This window comes from Garra rufa, chromosome 4 (genome assembly GCF_049309525.1).
Source record: "Garra rufa chromosome 4, GarRuf1.0, whole genome shotgun sequence".
Taxonomy (NCBI): domain Eukaryota; kingdom Metazoa; phylum Chordata; class Actinopteri; order Cypriniformes; family Cyprinidae; genus Garra; species Garra rufa.
Window position 1 is genome coordinate 54,681,565 of NC_133364.1, and position 20,806 is coordinate 54,702,370.

At 41.8% G+C, this 20,806-nt stretch overlaps 1 protein-coding gene, 2 long non-coding RNA genes and 1 pseudogene across 3 annotated transcripts in view; 1 reads left to right on the forward strand and 3 right to left on the reverse strand.

The window, feature by feature from the left end:
• LOC141334161 (uncharacterized) overlaps positions 1-20,806 on the forward strand; it is a 336,215-nt pseudogene that overhangs the window by 302,283 nt on the left and 13,126 nt on the right.
• The window catches only part of LOC141334162 (uncharacterized), a 181,307-nt gene that overhangs the window by 26,530 nt on the left and 133,971 nt on the right, over positions 1-20,806 (reverse strand). The window lies entirely within an intron of this gene.
• LOC141334174 (uncharacterized) lies at positions 140-18,159 on the reverse strand. The gene is made up of 3 exons (XR_012355498.1): positions 17,910-18,159; positions 293-368; positions 140-212 (listed from the first exon to the last, which is right to left on the reverse strand). It is a non-coding gene; the product is annotated as an uncharacterized lncRNA (long non-coding RNA).
• On the reverse strand, positions 3,790-5,613 carry LOC141334173 (uncharacterized). The gene is made up of 3 exons (XR_012355497.1): positions 5,480-5,613; positions 5,298-5,394; positions 3,790-3,923 (listed from the first exon to the last, which is right to left on the reverse strand). It is a non-coding gene; the product is annotated as an uncharacterized lncRNA (long non-coding RNA).

Here is a 20,806-nt window from a genome sequence, read left to right on the forward strand (position 1 = left end):
TCTTGCAAATCTAAAAAAAAAAAAAAAAAAAGATAATCTTTCAGACAAATGTAACAATATATTTTTTTTTTCAATAACATTTTGAAATATTTTTTAATACTTACCAGTCCTTTGACATCCAAGAATCAAGAAAACGTGTAGTACATCAGCTGAGCCCTGGTCATCTGTGATTTTCAGTGTTGTTTTATCTGGTATCAAAAACTTCAGCTGGACTACACAATAACATCAACAACATGTTATTTACAAAATAAATCATAAAATTACAGTCACTTACTCTAAACATATAACTCACCTGAATTGAGAAAATCTGAGAAACAAATTTCGTCCAGTTTTACTACTTCACTCCATCCTGCACTTCTGTCAACATCCTGACAATGAAGAGAAAACATGTAATTTAAAATAACCTCTAATGTTATTGTGATTGGAAATGCAAAATGTTTAATATGAAAGCCACGAACTCTCATAGGTCACGAGTCACTACTAAAACATTTGTAACGTTAGCCGTTACGACTCAAAACATTGCAGGCATGACTTTACACGTTCATGGCTAAACTATGATAGTTTTTAGCCAAGGTAAAGTTAGACTTAGACACTTCAGTTTACTGACATTGCTAGATATTACCTCGTCTCGTCGGCATTACATTATGGAAGCTTAACAGAATGTTTCTTGAGCGAGTCACAACTTAAATTTGACAGCAAAACACTCGTTTACAAAAATAAGGTGAACAGAAAGACGTAAGCTAATATTAGCTTGTTCACATCGGGAAAAAAGTCCGCTCAAAACAGCCATGTTTTGCATCGGAGATTCATTCAACACAAAGTTCGCCGCGGTTATTGGCGTCAGTACACAGTAGATAACGTAACAGCTATGTAATCAGCTGTCTGTCAGAAGATAAAGAACATTTTGGAATAGGCCTTTATCACACTTCCGCATTCGAAAAGCGGAAGTTTCAAATAGTAGCGTAAAATAACTTCCGCTCAAGTCCGTGTCAATGGCGGCGAGCACAGGGAGAAATTGTTGTTGCGTCCCTAAGTGTTCTAATAGTTCAACAAAACAGCCATATCTTAATTTTCATTCTTTTCCAACTGAGGAAGAATCTAAGAAACGGTGGATTCACGCAATTCGGCGGGATGAAGGCAAAAGCTTTGCAGTTTCGAGAGGGAGTACATACGTGTGCAGCCAGCATTTCACGGAGTCTGACTACACATCTGCAACCGGTCGTAAACGCCTGAAGCGAGGAGTTATACCATCGAAATTCGAATGGAACAACTGGGGTAGTGTTCACCAAAAACGTCCAAATGTATTGGATAGGATAACGCGAGAAAATGACAGTCGATCGTCTGATATCGGCGATGAACAGTCTGCAGTCTGTCAGGGACCCGCTTCACTGGTGGAACACGACTACTCAACGGCCCCTTCTGCTGGTGTTTTGGATGCTGCAGCTGAGAGAATAAGAGACTTGGAGGCTAAGGTCCAAGCTCTTTCTGTCACTCACATACACATAGATCGATTTTGTCTCTCAGATGACGATTTCCGATTTTATACACGCTTTGCTTCAGAGAGAGTTTTCAGGATCTTCTGGGAATCTATTGAACCATCGGCATCAAACCTTGTTTACTGGTCAAAGGCGCAGAGACAGGGACTTGAGTCTGTACCTGGATCAAGCCCCAACAGGAAACTCCAGCTCATTGATGAGTTTTTTCTTTATTGCTGTCGCGTGTCTGCAGGTCTACGAGAGAAGGTCTTGGCAGATATCTTTAATGTGAGTACAACAACTGTCAGCAGAGTCATCATAACATGGGCAAATTTTCTGTACCTGATTTTGGGATCGTTGCCTATATGGATGACAAAAGAACAAGTCAGGGCAACCATGCCAGCAAAATTTCTGAAGTACTGCTCAGATGTCCGTGTAATTTTAGACTGTACTGAGATCAGGTGTGAAAACCCCACAGCACTGACACTGCAGTCAGAGATGTTTTCCCATTACAAAAACTACCCCACCTTCAAAGGCTTGATTGGAGTTGCTCCATGTGGGGTCATTACCTTTGTTTCTCAGCTTTTCACCGGATCCATCTCTGACAGAGAGATAACAAAGCAGTCAGGACTTTTGGACCTGCTGGAGCCTGGAGACGTTTGCATGGCAGATAAAGGCTTTACCATAGAGAGACTGCTTGAGAGTGTGGGAGCCAGACTTGTCATTCCTCCTTTCAAACGAGCAGCCCAATTCTCAAAAGAGGATACAAAACGCACACAAGCAATAGCCCGTCTTCGGATTGTGGTAGAGAGAGTCATTCGACGAATTAAAGAAAATCACATCTGGGACTCAACCGTTCCTCTCACCCTCACAGGCACAGTGAACCAGATCTGGGCAAACTGTTGTCTAATGGCTAATTATCAAGGCCCCCTTGATACCAAAGATGATGTTGTTTTGTAACCGTTTTGTACACAAAACACATAACTCACCCACAATTAAACATTTTCATGATGTAATATTTTCTTCCAAGAATGAACTTTTGTTTATAGTTTATTAAAGACACATTTGTATATAGTTTATGAAGTTGTTTCCAGTTTATAGCTTAAACTGTACAAAAATAATACACAAACTTGTAAAAACTTGTATTTGATGTTGCAAAATTTATTTGTGTTGTGTGTTTAAAACAGGCTAACCAAACAGAATACATGAAAAAAAAAAGAAAAAAAAAAAAACTGTTGCATTGTTTAAAACCAGATTTGACACATGTACAGATGATATTAATTGCATTTTTCCGATACTAATAAAAAGTTAATTGTTAACCTGTCTCCTTCATTTGTACAATATTTACAATGTTACTATATCTTTTTAAACTATACAAAATTACTAAATTTTTAGTTACAAAAGAATAAATGCTGTCAACTTTTCTTTATATACAGATAATATTTTAAAGAAATTAAGAAAACAATTACATAATTATTTACAAATCACCATCACAACTAGCTTAACAGCTCTTTGAGGCAAGATACACATCCATGTAGGTATTGAAGAAGAACAAATCAAGTTTGTCCTTCATCAAATCAATAAATCTATCATCCCTCCAGATGCGCTCAATGGTGACATCAGTTTTGGTGTTTGTTATAAAATCACACCAGCTCAGACCCGTTACTGCCAGCTGTCCCTGTACCTGCCAGTAGTATTTGTGGCTTTCCTTAAGCTTTGCTTGACCATTAAGAAATCTGATGTGTGTTGCCTGAGAAATATCAACAACATCAGGGCATTTCACCTCCGCAAGTCCAAAGGGAGGGTTTTCAGATGGGTCATAAACTCTGCCATCAGGGCTTGTGCCAAGGTGTGGAGCATCAGGATGCACAACAAACCCACACTGTGAAACATTGACATTCATCATGTCGGAGTACTGAAGTAGGACTTCAGGCTCCAGTTCCAATCCCCGCTTCATTGCAGAAGTCTGCCGAACCCCTTTAATTATTCGGAAAGCTAGCGCCTGGCTGGATGTTTCTCCCCTCACATGACACACCTCACGGAATCTACTTGATGTAATTCGAGGTAGACGCATTTGATTCCATAGAGGAGACTGTGACTGATCCCGCGTGTCTGCCTCAATTATTGTGCTGAGCTCTTGTGTTACTGTCAAGCTTTCTAGAAACCACATCTCGTGGTAATTAGGGACAAATTTAAATCTCCCTTCTAATTTGTACCCATCCAAAGGAAGTGTAGGAAAGGTCGGGGCTTCAGCATGCTTGACAATATCCCTCGATGACACGGAAGGGCACTGATAAGACAACAAAGAACCTTTGGGCACTAGCCCGAACATTGACTCCACCAGATTAATTTCTGACAAGCCATGCAGAACCTTGCAGATCAGTGGCTGGGGTCTGACACTCATTAAAGATTCCACAGAAGAGAGAACCAAATTGTTTGGAATAGGACCTAAAAAAAAAACAAGTATTAAAGGCACAAATACCACAAGTGAGTGAGAGTGGTATTTGTGTGTGTGTGTGTGTGTGTGTGTGTGTGTGAGAGAGAGAGGGTGAGTGAGTGAGTGTGTGTGTGTGAGTGAGAGTGTATGTGTGTGTGTGTGTGTGTGTGTGTGTGTGTGTGTGTGTGTGAGAGAGAGACAAAGAGTTAGTGTGTGTGTGAGTGAGAGAGGGTGAGTGAGTGTGTGTGTGTGTGTGTATAAGAGTTAGTGTGTGTGAGTGAGAGTGTGTGTGTGTGTGTGTGTGTGTGTGTGTGTGTGTGTGTGTGTGTGTGAGAGAGACAAAGAGTTAGTGTGTGTGTGAGTGAGAGAGGGTGTGTGTGTGTGTGTGTGTGTGTGTGTGTGTGTGTGTGAGAGAGTGTGAGTTAATGTGTGTGTGTGTGTGTGTGTGAGTGAGAGAGAGTGTGTGTGTGTGTGTGTGTGTGTGTGTGTGTGTGAGTGAGTGAGAGAGAGACAAAGAGTTAGTGTGTGTGTGAGTGAGAGAGGGTGTGTGTGTGTGTGTGTGTGTGTGTGTGTGTGTGTGAGAGAGTGTGAGTTAATGTGTGTGTGTGTGAGTGAGAGAGAGTGTGTGTGTGTGTGTGTGTGTGTGTGTGTGTGTGTGTGTGTGTGTGTGTGTGAGAGAGACAAAGAGTTAGTGTGTGTGTGAGTGAGAGAGGGTGTGTGTGTGTGTGTGTGTGTGTGTGTGTGTGTGTGAGAGAGTGTGAGTTAATGTGTGTGTGTGTGTGTGTGAGTGAGAGAGAGTGTGTGTGTGTGTGTGTGTGTGTGTGTGTGTGTGAGTGAGTGAGAGAGAGACAAAGAGTTAGTGTGTGTGTGAGTGAGAGAGGGTGTGTGTGTGTGTGTGTGTGTGTGTGTGTGTGTGTGTGTGAGAGAGTGTGAGTTAATGTGTGTGTGTGTGAGTGAGAGAGAGTGTGTGTGTGTGTGTGTGTGTGTGTGTGTGTGTGTGTGTGTGTGTGTGTGTGTGTGTGTGTGTGTGTGTGAGAGGGTGAGTTAGTGTGTGTGTGAGTGAGAGAGGGTGAGTTAGTGTGTGTGTGTGTGTGTGTGTGTGTGTGTGTGAGAGAGGGTGAGTGAGTGAGTGTGTGTGTAAGAGAGAGAGAGAGAGAGAGAGAGAGAGAGAGAGAGACAGAGAGAGTGTGAGAGAGAGAGAGTGAGAGTGAGAGAGAGAGAGAGTGTGTGTGTGTGAGAGAGAGAGAGAGAGAGAGAGAGAGAGAGAGAGAGAGAGAGTGTGTGTGAGAGAGAGAGAGAGAGAGAGAGAGAGAGGAAGCAAATGTATATGTGTGTGTATTAGGTATATCTTTTGAGTACATATGAAATTATATAAACGTAATCACCTGTGTAGGCCCTATAAAGAGTGGACTTTACACCACTTCTGCCAGAAGTTTTCGGCTTCCTCACACGTAAACTGCCAACTGGTTCAGGATGGATTCCCTTCAAAATAAAAAAGTTAATTCCAATTATATCATGTTTATAAAATGCAATATAAAAGACAAAAAATAATAACCATTTACTATACTTGAGTCCGGGGCCTGTGCCAAGTCTGCAGAGAGCTTGTGCTGGATATGGAAGGTGGCACCGCTTTAAGTTTCATCATGCTGTAATGTGCACTCTGAAACAACAGGCCAACCATATGGTTGCATAGGTCTTTCCCAGTGTAGGAATGCGGAACAAAGCACCCAAACAGAAGTGTTCACATTTCTGTTAATCAAAAAGAATCCTCCTCCCAGCCATAAAATTTTAACATGACCATCACATGATAATCACCAGACGCTAATTGTATGGACCGCTTTTGTCGAGATCTGCGTCTTACGCATCCAGAGAGAAGAAAACGCTCTCTGTCTCAAAGCACCTAAGAAACAAACCTCCAGTCTTCTGAAATAAAGCTGGCATGGCACATGATGCGTCCAGCGTGACTCACATGGTTTTTCGGACTTCCTGTCCCCCTCTCCCCTGACATTCCAAAACACCCCGTCTCTCAATAGAGATACGTACACTGCAGAGACAATCTTTAAGAAACAATCAGCTTATAAACAGTATCATATGTTTTCATTTATATGCTCGATGTGTTTTATGTGATCGTTGGAGTTTAATCTATGCATTTATATGCCTTTAGCAGTGACAAATGTTTTAGCATGCAAGCAATTTACCATGGGGTAATATGCGATGAAATATCATGATGGATGCAGTTTGTCTGAATGAATGAGAAAATGATTGTGTATACTTTGTTATACTTTCTTTTTTATACTTTAAATAGTTTATTGAAGTTAATAACAAAAATTGCAGAGAAATCCATATCCTAATAAGTTACGTACCAGAAGGAATTACAGGACGAAAAGGGGGTGGCGTGACCCGCCCCTTCAGCAATGCCATTGGATCCCAGCATCGTGGGACGTGCCCTAGCGGCCCGTTTAAAACTTCATGTTCCTAACAGAACGGAGCGAACTAAGCGAACTCAGCAAGAACTCAGCGAACTCAGAGCTCTCAGCTCTCGCCTCACGCCTTTCGCCTCTTGTGGTTTGAGTGCTTTTCCATCTGCGCTCGACCACTCGACCAAGCACGCAACGGTGCCATCAAAACTCTACAGAACTGAAGTTTCGTGACTGCCGAACTTTTCCAAGTCTCGCAACGCCGACTCAAAAGAACTTCCAGCGCATCAACCTGCGTAACCAGGCAACCGAAAGATCGGCTCCAGAAAACCACTCCTCCACGTCGAGGGATTTCCCAAACTACGTCATCGACCAGCAACCAACCAGAACTTTCGCTCAGACGAGCCCCCGGAACCCCCGTTCCCGGCACAAACGCAAGTAACAAGATCTCTGTTTACTTCGCTGAAACTGGTGCAAAATACTCCCTAAGTAGTTAAAAGCTAAGTCTCTGCTTTTGTGATTTTCTAAGGTTGCGATCTAAGAACTAGTTAAGATACTAGAACATTTGGGGTTCTCTTCAACTCAGTAATTTCTCATCCCCGGAACTGTATGAGTGTGAATGTGTGTGTGTGTGTGTGTGTGTGTGTGTGTGTGTGTGTGTGTGTGTGTGTGTGTGTGTGTGTGTGTGTTTATTTGTGTTTAGTAGATTAGCGTTGTGTCTTAGAGTAGTTCAATAAATCATTGTTTCATTAAAAGAAGTGTCTTGACTTTATGTTCACAAAAGTTCTATCTGTGTTTAGATCAAGCTACCTCAGCTTTAAAATTTCCTAACGTAATATTTTGGTTTATTTGTGATCTTGGCCAGGAACATAATATAAACCTTTTTGAGTTAATACAGTATGCTGAATTGACCACTTTGCTGGACGAATGGTTAAGAAGTGTAATCTATTAACTCTGAATCAATTTAATCAAGTTCCGAATCTTTCGATTCGATTCCTTATTTGAATCATTATAAATTTGAGCTAATTAATTCCTTACAGATGGTGGAGAATGCGGGCACATCTAACTATTTGAACATAAAACAAGTCATTCTATATGGTATTTGTTCTATTTTATCCGGTAGAAATAGTTCAAAGACAGAGAAACAGTTTATTGTGTACTGTATGCTTTATTGTGGCTGCCAGTCTGGAATGAATGAAAGCATAACTTTGAGTTGTTGTGTAAAGAATTTAAACTGCAGTAAAGTTTTAGAAATTGAGACAAAGAAAAGAAGAAAAACGAGCGTGTTCCTTGTTTTTCCTCTCTGTCAAAAGGCCTTGCAGCTAGTGTTTTACACTGCGTGTTCCAGAGTGAAAACTTAAGCTGACTCCCGGTTTAAGATCTTTAGGCTCGCGACCTAATGCTCTTTTACCTAGTATTCACTTAAAACTAACGTTAGTGAAGTTAAGACGTGGCGCTCAGCGCGAGCACCCACACGTTGCTTTATGGGAGAAATTTTGAGATCTTAAAATTGTGTGGCTGAGTCCATATGTGCTGTGGTGTTGTTTAACAGACAAGCACAGAATTAAGGTCCGCCGAGACCTGTGAAATATGTTGTATTAATCGCAGTAAATCTGTGGATAAATGTGCCTCACTCTAACGAGTTGAGACAAGAATCTAAATAGTGCTTATTTGCTTTGCAATTCCGAAATGTCCTGTCATTTCATGCATTGTATTTAAGACTGCTGAACCACACGCTGGTGGTTGCCATAGAAACGCTGTGACCCGGAAATCCTAACATACCTTTTCCGGGGCAGAGTTTCGTTGTGCAGGCGCAGTCCGCCTGCTCATATTGTAAACAACAAGTGGTATAGCTAACCTAGCTAAAGCTAACGCGTGTGCATTGAAGCCTATGTAAAACCATTAGCCTTGAAAAATAGCAGTTAGCACGCAATCGGTTAGGGTGATCCATTGTGTTTGAACTCAGTGTGTGTAACGTTGTTTGGGTGACTCAATCACAAGCTTTGAACTTTAACGCTCATTCTGCAAACTTCTTTACTTCATATCTCTGTACACTATTCCTTGTATTTCTTCCCTCCTCCCATGTGACAGGAATACTGACAATTTTAAACTTAAATCTCTTTTTGATGCGATTGTAACAAACCATTAAAGCCCTATCATAAATCTCAAATTAAAACATTTTATTGTTTCGATTTAAGGCTCTCTCCTTTTTGACTGTTTGCATTGCCAGATTAAACTGTTACAAGCTTTATAATCAAATACTATTTTTAAGCTGATCAATCTGAATACTTTGATCAATCTTAATAAATAATCACATCTCCTTGCCACACCGCAATTTCTGTGATTGATTTAACATTGATTATTTGTAGTCAATTTTAAGGAGGCATCATTTTAATTTGGTCACCAACTTTCATTGCCAAGGTGATAATTTATGTTAAACATTTTTTTATTTGGAAATTTTAATCTCTAATTTAAACTTCTGATTCCAATTAAAAATTTTTTGATTTTAATTGAACATTTTAATTTTAAGTTTAATCATAATCACATTTCCCCTTTTCAGACGGCAATGATACACGTTGAATAGAGAAATTATAATTTCCTTGACCAATTTTTAATGAAAACTTCTAAATTATAACCAGGAACAATCATTATTGATTTGAAAACGACTCCTTTTTACAATCAATAGTTGTTCCTTTTCCCATACCTCAATGGTTTGTGTTGATTCATTTGATTACAACTGCTGACTAAAACTTTAACAAAGCGTTACAGTTTTAGTTCTCCCACAATCATTACTGAATGGAAACATCAATTTTAATTTGCAAACCAAGGCTTTAATTGTAATTGTAATAATCAAGTCTTGTCATATTCCCTGACTTGGGAGCGAAACCTCATTTCCAATTGGCTGTCTCTCTCCTCACTCTCTCTCTTTCACCTAGCTGTCCTCCTCTTGATTTGACTACTGCTGCTATTTCCTCGATTGTGCCTGTGAGAATCATAAAAGCAGAGAATTTTGGTTGTTTAAAAGACATTTAATCAATGTTCATACAACCTGAAAACGCCAATTAAACTTGTGCCTAACTCTCACTTTCCCCTCTCATCGTGGAACCCTACAGCCAAGGTCCCAACGAGTCCAGCGAGGACTGATAGGCGCCAGTCGTGAACCCGTTTCCAGAAACGCTCTGATTGGTGTACAGTGTCAATCCTACCAGTCGCAAAGCCAATACTGTCATTGTTATTGTATGTTCCCATACCCAGGAGGAGATTATAATAACAATCATAGTCCTGGCGTGTGAAATACCCATTTCTGAGCACCGTATCTAGAAGCATTCATCAAGTTGAAAAAAACAAAAACAAAACTTGACTGTACTCATTCTGCGGCCAGAAAGGTGTATTTCACTTTCCCTCTCTCTCCCAATCTCTCTCTTTCTACCTTATTCCCAAAGTGTTCCTTTTGTTGTTGTCTCTTTTCTCCCTTCTCTTTAGAAAAAGGGGGAAGCAGCCGACGACTACGCCGTTCTTTGTTGTGTGTGTTTGTTCCTCTTTCCTCTCTCTGTTCTAGCTACAACACCCGTGGGTACCCCCTCGCCTCCTCCATAGTGACGCTAGCTGGAGGCGTGCACACCAGTGAACCACCTGCGGGGAGAACCACACTCACCTCAACACAACACACCCAAAACCCACTTACACCTGACACCACCACACTCACACCACTGTTTTGGTTTTGTTTGTTTGTTTGTTCTTCTTTCTACAGGTCTGTGTTAGTCAGTGGTCTGGTCTTTCCTCACGGCATCAAAACATGCCTCGCCCAACAGACCCCGTTGGTCACTGGGAGGACCTGGAAATCTGGCTAAGCGCCGTGACGGACAGCCTCTTACCCAAAGCCTCCGAAGCTGTCAAACACCAGACACAAGACCAACTGGACAACAACATAACAGGCATCATGAAACATGATCCAGGTCAGAGCTACGGACACAAAGAGCTAGCAAAGATCACTGGCTCCCTGAGTCACACCCTCATCGCCTCCCTCAAACGGAGCGACAGACAAGCCGCCTATCTCCAGCAGGAGCTGAAACGCGCACAGCGACGCATCGAGCAGCTAGAGCTGGAGGCTCAAGATCGACGGGAAGGGTCCAATGAGACGGATCCCAGAGCAACTGAGGAGATCGCTAGACTACAAGAAACTCTAGCAAACCACACACAAGAAATGGAGCACGCAAAGTCCGCCCGCGCCGACCTCAGCGACAAGCTACAGTACGCAGAGCAGCTACTGGAAAAGGCAAGGCTGGACTTCCGAGACAAGAACAGCAGAATTAAAGCCCTCGAAACACATCTGAACGAGGCAAGAACTGAGATAAGTTACCTCACTCAACAACTTGACGACATGAAAGAGGAATTTGACAGTGTCAAAAATGAACTCAGATATGCTTATGAACTGCGCCCTGAGCCAACCAGGACGCAACGGGCCCCGGCCTCACCCCTGCTAAGCAGGCCCGGGTCCCCTGTTCCTGAAATGTCACGTGAACAAAAGGGGGAGGGAGCGACTCAGAAACCCTCGCCAGCTCCCTCTGAAGAAACCTACCTCACACCCAAGCTACGAGAACTCCCCAAGGCCAGCCATAACCCATCACATGGCATGAACCTCAAAGACCTTGACAAGCTGGCCCGAAACATCAGCAAATTCACCCCGAGTGTGCCAGATGGTCAAGATGTCCACTCTTACTTGAATGATGTCGATTTTCACTTAGAAATGAGACCCAATGTTACTGACAAAGACAGACTTTACCTTCTGCGAATGAGATCCAGCCCTGAGGTACGGAGCTTCCTGGACCGACAGCCGTCTCACACAAAGGCTGACTACCAATCACTCCGCCAAGCCCTCGTCAAAGAATTCGCAGTCCCAGAATCAGAGCAAGGACTGGTGGCCGCCCTGGAGACAAAACAGGGTCGTCATGAATCCTCCCAGGCATACTATAGCCGGCTTAGAGAAGCATACTTCGGAGCTCGCAATGAACCTGACATGGAGCAGGACATGAACTTTAAGACTCTCTTTCTGAGAAATCTCCATCCTGCAGTAAGCCACCACCTTGGCGTCCTTGCATGCCCACAAACAATGACGTCTCAACAACTGCGAGACCTGGCGCACAAAGCCTACGGCAAGCAAAAGATGGCATCAGAAAAGTGCACCAAGTCTACTGCAGTTCTTGATTTTAACACACTATGTCAAGAAATGACCCTAGAGGGCGCCCAACACCAAGAAAGCTTCAAGCCACCTCCTAGAGAATGGAGACCATCCTCATTCAACAGAGAACGTGACTTTCACTTTGGCGCCCGACCTACACAAAGAAACGACCGCTGGGATGGACCACGCGGACGACAACACTCACCTGAACGCTACTGGGAAAAATCCTGGTACCATCCAAGACCTTGTGAGAATCGATGGGAGAGATCATGGAGTCGGCCAACCTCATCAGGAAGCTCAGGAAATGGCTCGTGGGAATCTAATGCAACCAGTCCAACAAATCGACGAAAAAACTTACAAAGATTCCACACTGGTCAAGCTCAAGCTGAATCTACACATGAAGAAAAGACATTGCCGTGTTTTGATTCACAAGAACTGATGAGAATGATGATGCAAGAGTTCTTCAAATGCAAAGAGGAGGATCGGAAGTGGGAAAAGAAAGAGAAATCCACTGCGGCCTGACTAGCGGCCAGACAAGAAGGCAACGACCACCTGGTCCAACAAACCACACAGAACAGCACCTCTTCTCCTTACCCCAAGAACACTGTAACTGTCATAACTTCAGATGGACAAGAAAGCTTCTTTAAACATCCAGAGCAAGAGACAGAAACTGACTCAACACATGACACGTCAGATCACAGAAGATTCCAACAAACACCTGCTGATATAACAACTCAGTCACCGGAAAGTGCTGTCCTGGTCGTCTGCCACTCCTCCGAAGAACACAGAATCAGTTCTGAACTCGCACCTATCTCATCTCAAACTCCAGTCCCTCAACTCCTAAGCGATCTCACCGAGAAAGGTACAACGAGAAAGTTTTACCTCCCCATCACCATCGAAGGTCATGTCAAAGTGGAAGCCCTTCTAGACACAGGAGCCGACATCACTCTAATGTCAACTGAACTCCTTGAGAAAATTCAAAGAACTATAACTGATGGAACTTTCAAACTCCAAAGGTGCGAACTGAACCTGCAAACATACTCAAACATGGGCCTACAGCTGAAACATGTGGCCCCAATTCACCTAACAGTGGGACCGATGAATCTCATCCACCCAGTCTACATCTCACCTCTAAACAACTATCCGCTCCTCATAGGAAAGGATCTGCTAAATCGCTTCAAACCCTTGATAGACTTTAAACACCTGAAGTTGTGGACGCAAGTCCATGAGCCATTGCCCTTCCAGTCAGTAGTCCCCAATGAGTCGCAGTGTCAAGCCACAGACGTTGCCTTCAATTTGCTTAGTGACGATGTAGTGTCAAAGTCAAGGCCAAGCTCAAGTTCAACGCCAAGCAGCAAAGAACAAGGCCCTTCCCTCTGCTCACTGCAAGCGTGGGACTCAGACTCAAGTCCCCCTCAACTCAAAACTGCCATAAATGTCCAAGACACTTCAGTATCTGTTGCAGTGCTAGCCCCTGGGCAGGAAAACTCAGCCGGCAGCCTGAATCTCTTCAAAGCAACGAAGCACAGACACCAAAGCCTACCAAAGGACACCAGACTCAAGAAAGCAGATCACCAAAGACTTAAAGAAATTCTACATGAGTACAGGGACTCTTTTGCAAAGGACGTCCCGGACTGTGGCCCAATGAAACTGATGCCCACAGCGTAAGTCCATGACTGCCCAGACAATCACCAAGGCAATCTGAAAGCGGGCGTGGTCCGGCTCAACAGCGACCCTTGCCCATCACAACCATTCAATACATTTCATGCCCTCCCACCCATCCCGATGGCTACAGCTCTTACCCGCCACCAACATACCACTGGTATGCAACACCCCTCCTCCTCCCACATCAGCAGACCTACCCATTTCTGCTCACATCTTCAAACTTTACTCTCCTACGAGATCTACACTCGACTAATCCACTTCTTCAGACCTCCGCACCCTCCAATCCATTAAGAACATGCTGCATCTGCAAAATGGTGCCTTCACATATGTCTCTGAGCCCCTAACTGCGCCAAAGCTTGTAGTCCCTCAGAGCCAAAGGGGGATGAGGCTTAAACATGCACACGATGCACCATGCGCAGTGCACTGTGGTGCCAAAACCACCTACAACCCATTCAAACAGGTGGCACAGAAGCCTGGCATACAACAAGATGTGGCAGATTACATAGAAGGATGCCTGATGTGTTGCCAGCTTCAACCAAGAAACCCAAGCCACCGAGCATAACTCAAAATTGAAAGAAATGATGCAGGAAATATAGAGACATGTGGATGTAAAGCCCCATGCTAGCCACCTCCTTCGCACAAGGAACTCAGTGTCGGAAACAAAGTGTGGTATTACGGTTTCGCCATCCTTGGCAGAACACTCCCTAGTGCCAGTCGGAGAAAGTCCTTACCCCACTGAAAGGAATCCCACAAGTTCTCGCCTGTTACCGACCGAACCAGAATCGGACAAGGGCGCAGCGAGCCAGTTCCTCAATAGGTTCACCAAAAGCAGATAAAGAGACATTGGGGTTCCAACTAACAGCAAAAGGGGGAAGACCAAACCCACTGACACAGACCGACAATTCATGACTATGCCTCACACTAACATGATTTCTATCCTTCTAGGTAAGCACACAGCTAACTTCCTAAACACAACACAAATCACCTAAACGTTCTCCTCTGCCGCACTGCTAGGACCAACCTCCGCCCAGCAGAGAGGAGCTGCTCCACACATGTGACACTTATCCTTACTGTCTAACCTCAGTCAGTGTCATTGTGTCTCTTCGTGTTTTCCTTTTTCTCCCTTTCTCTATGTGTCCCTTCCTTCTAGCCCTCATCAGAAACTTACCTAACTTTCTTTTAAGTCTAGGCCCCTGAAGATGGGATTGACTCAGTACACCATATTATTTGCAAATCACTGCCAGAAATTTTGTTAACGATTTGAGCAACCCCGCCAAACCATGATCGTCGTGGCTAACTGTCCCGTTGTCATTTTCTCTCTCCAGGTAGATGTTATGATTCGCCGCCCTGTTTATCTGCGTAATCAGGACTACCAATAGCTAACCGCAAAGTCTACCTCTAAAGGTGTATGGCCGATTCGACCCTATGATGTTTTCCAGAACAAACTACACCCTATCAGCCCCCAAAAGTCTTGGGCCGACACCCGTCAGACACGGGAAGCCCTTGCCCACATGCAGGCAGATGTGAACCACATGCTGCGCTAATTACAGAAAATGATCGTAACCCAGGCTGAATTAAGCGGGTACAACCGGCGTCCCAAACGATTATTGGGCGCCCTGCGGGGGCTGGTGCGGCTGTGGGCACTCTGTTTAACATTCTAAACCTAGCCGCCTTAAAACGACATGTGAACAAACTCCAAGCTGAATTACGATTTAGCACCGTCACAGATCGTGATAATCCCCGCACCCTTTCAAACTAAAAATTATCAAGTTCATGAACGAACTATTTGCGGTCGTACCAAAACGGTTACGCTCAAACGCAACGCCTAGTTACTCCCATGGCCCATGCGCTACGAGAAAGAGACTCCTCAATGGATAGCCCACCTTGAATACGATCCCATGCACTATCTGACGTAGCACCTGATCGAGCACACGTCTACATCGCCTCGTTGAACTCCCGATACTCCGGTCAATCAAAACCACCAAATTAACAATAATTCTCACCGATGCGGCCCTACGTTATTGCAAGTGCCTCTAACTGTACCAGACCAAATAACTAAATCCCTGCACCAGAATTCAGCTAGTGATGGAGATTTTGTTTGTGTCTTGTGCGTGTTTTGTTCTCTCTCTCTGCTTCTTGTTCCAGTGCCTGCCGATGTTCACACCAGAAACATCGCCAGCCAAAAGGGGGAATGTGTAGGAATGCGGAACAAAGCACCCAAACAGAAGTGTTCACATTTCTGTTAATCAAAAAGAATCCTCCTCCCAGCCATAAAATTTTAACATGACCATCACATGATAATCACCAGACGCTAATTGTATGGACCGCTTTTGTCGAGATCTGCGTCTTACGCATCCAGAGAGAAGAAAACGCTCTCTGTCTCAAAGCACCTAAGAAACAAACCTCCAGTCTTCTGAAATAAAGCTGGCATGGCACATGATGCGTCCAGCGTGACTCACATGGTTTTTCGGACTTCCTGTCCCCCTCTCCCCTGACATTCCAAAACACCCCGTCTCTCAATAGAGATACGTACACTGCAGAGACAATCTTTAAGAAACAATCAGCTTATAAACAGTATCATATGTTTTCATTTATATGCTCGATGTGTTTTATGTGATCGTTGGAGTTTAATCTATGCATTTATATGCCTTTAGCAGTGACAAATGTTTTAGCATGCAAGCAATTTACCATGGGGTAATATGCGATGAAATATCATGATGGATGCAGTTTGTCTGAATGAATGAGAAAATGATTGTGTATACTTTGTTATACTTTCTTTTTTATACTTTAAATAGTTTATTGAAGTTAATAACAAAAATTGCAGAGAAATCCATATCCTAATAAGTTACGTACCAGAAGGAATTACAGGACGAAAAGGGGGTGGCGTGACCCGCCCCTTCAGCAATGCCATTGGATCCCAGCATCGTGGGACGTGCCCTAGCGGCCCGTTTAAAACTTCATGTTCCTAACAGAACGGAGCGAACTAAGCGAACTCAGCAAGAACTCAGCGAACTCAGAGCTCTCAGCTCTCGCCTCACGCCTTTCGCCTCTTGTGGTTTGAGTGCTTTTCCATCTGCGCTCGACCACTCGACCAAGCACGCAACGGTGCCATCAAAACTCTACAGAACTGAAGTTTCGTGACTGCCGAACTTTTCCAAGTCTCGCAACGCCGACTCAAAAGAACTTCCAGCGCATCAACCTGCGTAACCAGGCAACCGAAAGATCGGCTCCAGAAAACCACTCCTCCACGTCGAGGGATTTCCCAAACTACGTCATCGACCAGCAACCAACCAGAACTTTCGCTCAGACGAGCCCCCGGAACCCCCGTTCCCGGCACAAACGCAAGTAACAAGATCTCTGTTTACTTCGCTGAAACTGGTGCAAAATACTCCCTAAGTAGTTAAAAGCTAAGTCTCTGCTTTTGTGATTTTCTAAGGTTGCGATCTAAGAACTAGTTAAGATACTAGAACATTTGGGGTTCTCTTCAACTCAGTAATTTCTCATCCCCGGAACTGTATGAGTGTGAATGTGTGTGTGTGTGTGTGTGTGTGTGTGTGTGTGTGTGTGTGTGTGTGTGTGTGTGTTTATTTGTGTTTAGTAGATTAGCGTTGTGTCTTAGAGTAGTTCAATAAATCATTGTTTCATTAAAAGAAGTGTCTTGACTTTATGTTCACAAAAGTTCTATCTGTGTTTAGATCAAGCTACCTCAGCTTTAAAATTTCCTAACGTAATATTTTGGTTTATTTGTGATCTTGGCCAGGAACATAATATAAACCTTTTTGAGTTAATACAGTATGCTGAATTGACCACTTTGCTGGACGAATGGTTAAGAAGTGTAATCTATTAACTCTGAATCAATTTAATCAAGTTCCGAATCTTTCGATTCGATTCCTTATTTGAATCATTATAAATTTGAGCTAATTAATTCCTTACACCAGCCACACAGGAACAGTAGAAACTGGTGATCACAGGAGGATTCTCTTCAGCTTTAAATTAAATCTAAATAAATAAAACCACAGTCTGTACGTTACTATCTACAATTTACGTTTACAAAAACATAACTGACTGAAACGGCAGTCTAACAAGATTTTTTTAAATTATAAACTTTAAAAACTGCAACCGCAGTCTAACAAGCTACAATCGTAGCAACAATGAACACAGATTAGTCTCCTCGAACTGGAGCTGGCTATAATTTTTCCTGAATGGGTAAACCTGCAGAGAGTGTGGCTCATCGTTTTTCTTCATGGACCGGTAACACCGTGCCCTGACAATCACCTCGCTATCTACCACCTCAGAAACTATTATAAGTAACAATAACAGCATTGCAAAACAACACAGTATTACAGCAAAAAAGAAATATATCCTGTATACCTGTAATTTATTTATTTTTTTTGCACGTTTTATACATTTTTCAACAATTTCACCTCATGGTTTAACTTTAGCCAATCAGCTAACGTTAGCGATTAAAATAACGTTAAATGTAAACTTACCTTCATAGTTAAATATAAAGTTCTCGTAGAAGAATTTATATCCCTTCTCAAGTCTGGATGTCTTCGTTTGAGAAAGATTTTCAACAATCTTACACACGTCGACAATGTGAGGAAGATCTCGAAGAGATGTGGTAAACCTTCGCGCATCCATTGCTACTGCAGAGCGGAAATCAGTTTACGCTACTATTCAGCAGCGGAAGTGACGACACGCGGACTGTGATAAAGGCCTATTAGTTTTTTACCTACCTCGTGACGAAGTAGACAACTTCATCAGTCCTTCGTGTGGCAGAACCAGGCTCGTGTAATGGCGCGCTACTGATGTAACGTTAGTGTTAAAACGTGCTCCTGAACACCAATGAATGAACTCCGAAAAACAACACAGCCAGGGAGTATCCCGTAACACAAAATGTAGTGAAAGTTAAAAAATAAACTCCAAAAATTTAACTCTTTCACACTTTTTTGCCTAACTCCTGATTTTCGAACTCCAGAAATTTGCTGTGTAATATATGAAAGTGAAGCAGACGGAAGAGAAGCATTTGCTTACAGCATACTCCTTGAACAGCTATACATGGTCTTAATTCAAGTATGCACACAATGCTTTGAGGATGCATTCCCCTGACACATCTATGCTGTTATTCTCTGTATATTCTCAAATATACATATTTGTATGTCTTATATATAGATGACTTTTAAGGCTATTCCATGTTTGGAAAGCACACGGGCAACTCGCATAACAACATGGATAGCGCTGATTTCTGCCATAATGACCATGACATAGCTTATAATGTTTTATCAATTTGTACCTGTTAGACTCTCATGCTCCACACTCCTTACAAAGCCACATTCAGATAGCTGGAAGAAAACCAAGCACAACAATCAATTAGGAAATTGTAAAACCACAATAATCAAAATGTATCAGTATGTAAAATCTGATTTTGATTATACTATTATACATTTATATACTGTATTCCAAAACATGCATGTCCAAGTACCCATTAATAAAAAAGTTCCCTCTATTTCATGAAAGTAATAAAAGGTGTTTAAAAATATCCATGAATTAATTAAAATTAAATAACATTAATTAGCCTAATAAAAACTGAAAGCCAAGAATGATTTGTTATGTTGCTCTTGTAAAACCTGTGAAAAGAAAACAAAAATGAATTAGAATGATATTTACTTAAATTGATAGTTATGATATTTTTTTAATGTATCAGAATGAAATGCATTTTTAAATAGATTCGGGTGGTTTAGTTCTGCTACTGAAACCACTTTTCATGTCACTTTAAATTATAAATGAAACTTTCACTTTAAAAATTTGTGATCATACGTTCTATCAGGCTTCTCTCCAAACTCCGATTGTAAAGTGAAACATTATGTACTGTAAATTAGGGCTGCAGGATAATCATCGTGCGATATGTCACATTGAGCCGCATTTACAACGCAGAGCCGTTGATCAATGACGAGCCGCGCACCTGATGGAATTTACCGCTGATTACAGAACCGGCTTTACTGACCAGATGCACATTATACATCGTACAATGATTATCCTGCAGCCCTAACTATAATGTACTGTAACAGAATACCGCTAGCAAACCATGTCCCTTTAGTGACCCGAAATAACGCGTAGACAAATCTAAGCAAATACCACGTTAATGTCTAAATATTCACATGAATGCAGGCGTTTAAACGAATTAGCTATTTTTTCATTGCATATACATGTGATCCAAGTTCGTTTTAAATATAAAAATAAAGAGTCAAATATCTGCTTAAATACAATACTTGGACTGTTTTGAACAGTTTTTAATAACTATCAGCACAATATAGACAAGGATGGTAAGAGATTTTTGGACTTACTGATTTCACACAACTCCACATTAATGGCATTGGCTGAAGCGGTCACCGGAAGTTCCTGTCTTCTGAGCATGCGCAAAAGAAGTAGTTGACTCAGCTCAATTCCTTTTTGTAGTTTCAGCAAAAATTAATTGAGCTCATTTAATTTCCCCTGGATTTAGTTTCGATTGATTTGAAATAACTGTGTATATCCTTTAAACTGATTCATTTTATTTGTTTCAATATACTCTATTTATTTTAATCAAACAACACACATATTTAATTTTTTTTGAGTGTAGACTTTCATATATTTTAGATTCATTACACAACAACTGAAGTAGTTCAAGCCTTTTATTGTTTTAATATTGATGATTTTGCACGTAACATTAACATTAGGTTAAGCAGAAGGTTGTATGCTTGTTTAGGCACCAAATTCTGAATGTATGGGCTATTTTTTATTTTTTTTTTTACCCGAATTGACGTTAACAGTCGATCACCACGTGAATTCCAAACTGATCCTGACCAACATTCTCAAAACATCCTCAAAATGTTGCAGTTGCAATCGTTTCGTTAACACCACATTACGACAACATGCTATAAAAACATTCCGGTATATAAGACCTCGATTATATCCTTAAAACGGTTTGCTAATGTGTGTGATTTTTAATGTAGGCTAATGTATACTTTAATTTAAAAAGTCGGTTGAGTCTGAATTTCGATCAGATACTCTAAGATATTTAAAAAAAGCCATTTTATGCTTCTGTTGTCTGTGACATCATAGAACTCTAACGTTACACTGAGAAAAATGATAAATACATAAACAAATAGCATTAACTTACCTTTTCGCAGAAAAGAACAATAATCTCTGTCGCTAGACTCAGATTGGCGAGGTTCCGTGCTTCCAAACGGTTATTTCCATAAGAGTTCCAGGCAATTTAATCACAGTTCGAAATTAATGCGCTACCTTCCTTGAATATGCTCGCGCATGTATACACAAATACATTTTAAACTTACGCTTGTTCTTCGTCTCCACTTCTTGTATTCAAATTGTACACAAGTAATAATAATAATGCTAACACCAATAAAGCAGTATAATATTAATAAAATGCATTATTAATATTATTAATGCTTTTACTAATGTATTTGTCATTTATTTGGGCATTTCATTCAATTTAACTAATACTTGTTACTGTTGTTGTAATATTAATTATATAAATGTTGGCAATGCAGTGCATAGTTTTAAGGTTTAGTTAAAGGCTTAGTTGAAGGCTTCTTATCACACTTTTTTTTTTCTTCAAGAAATCCAAACCATA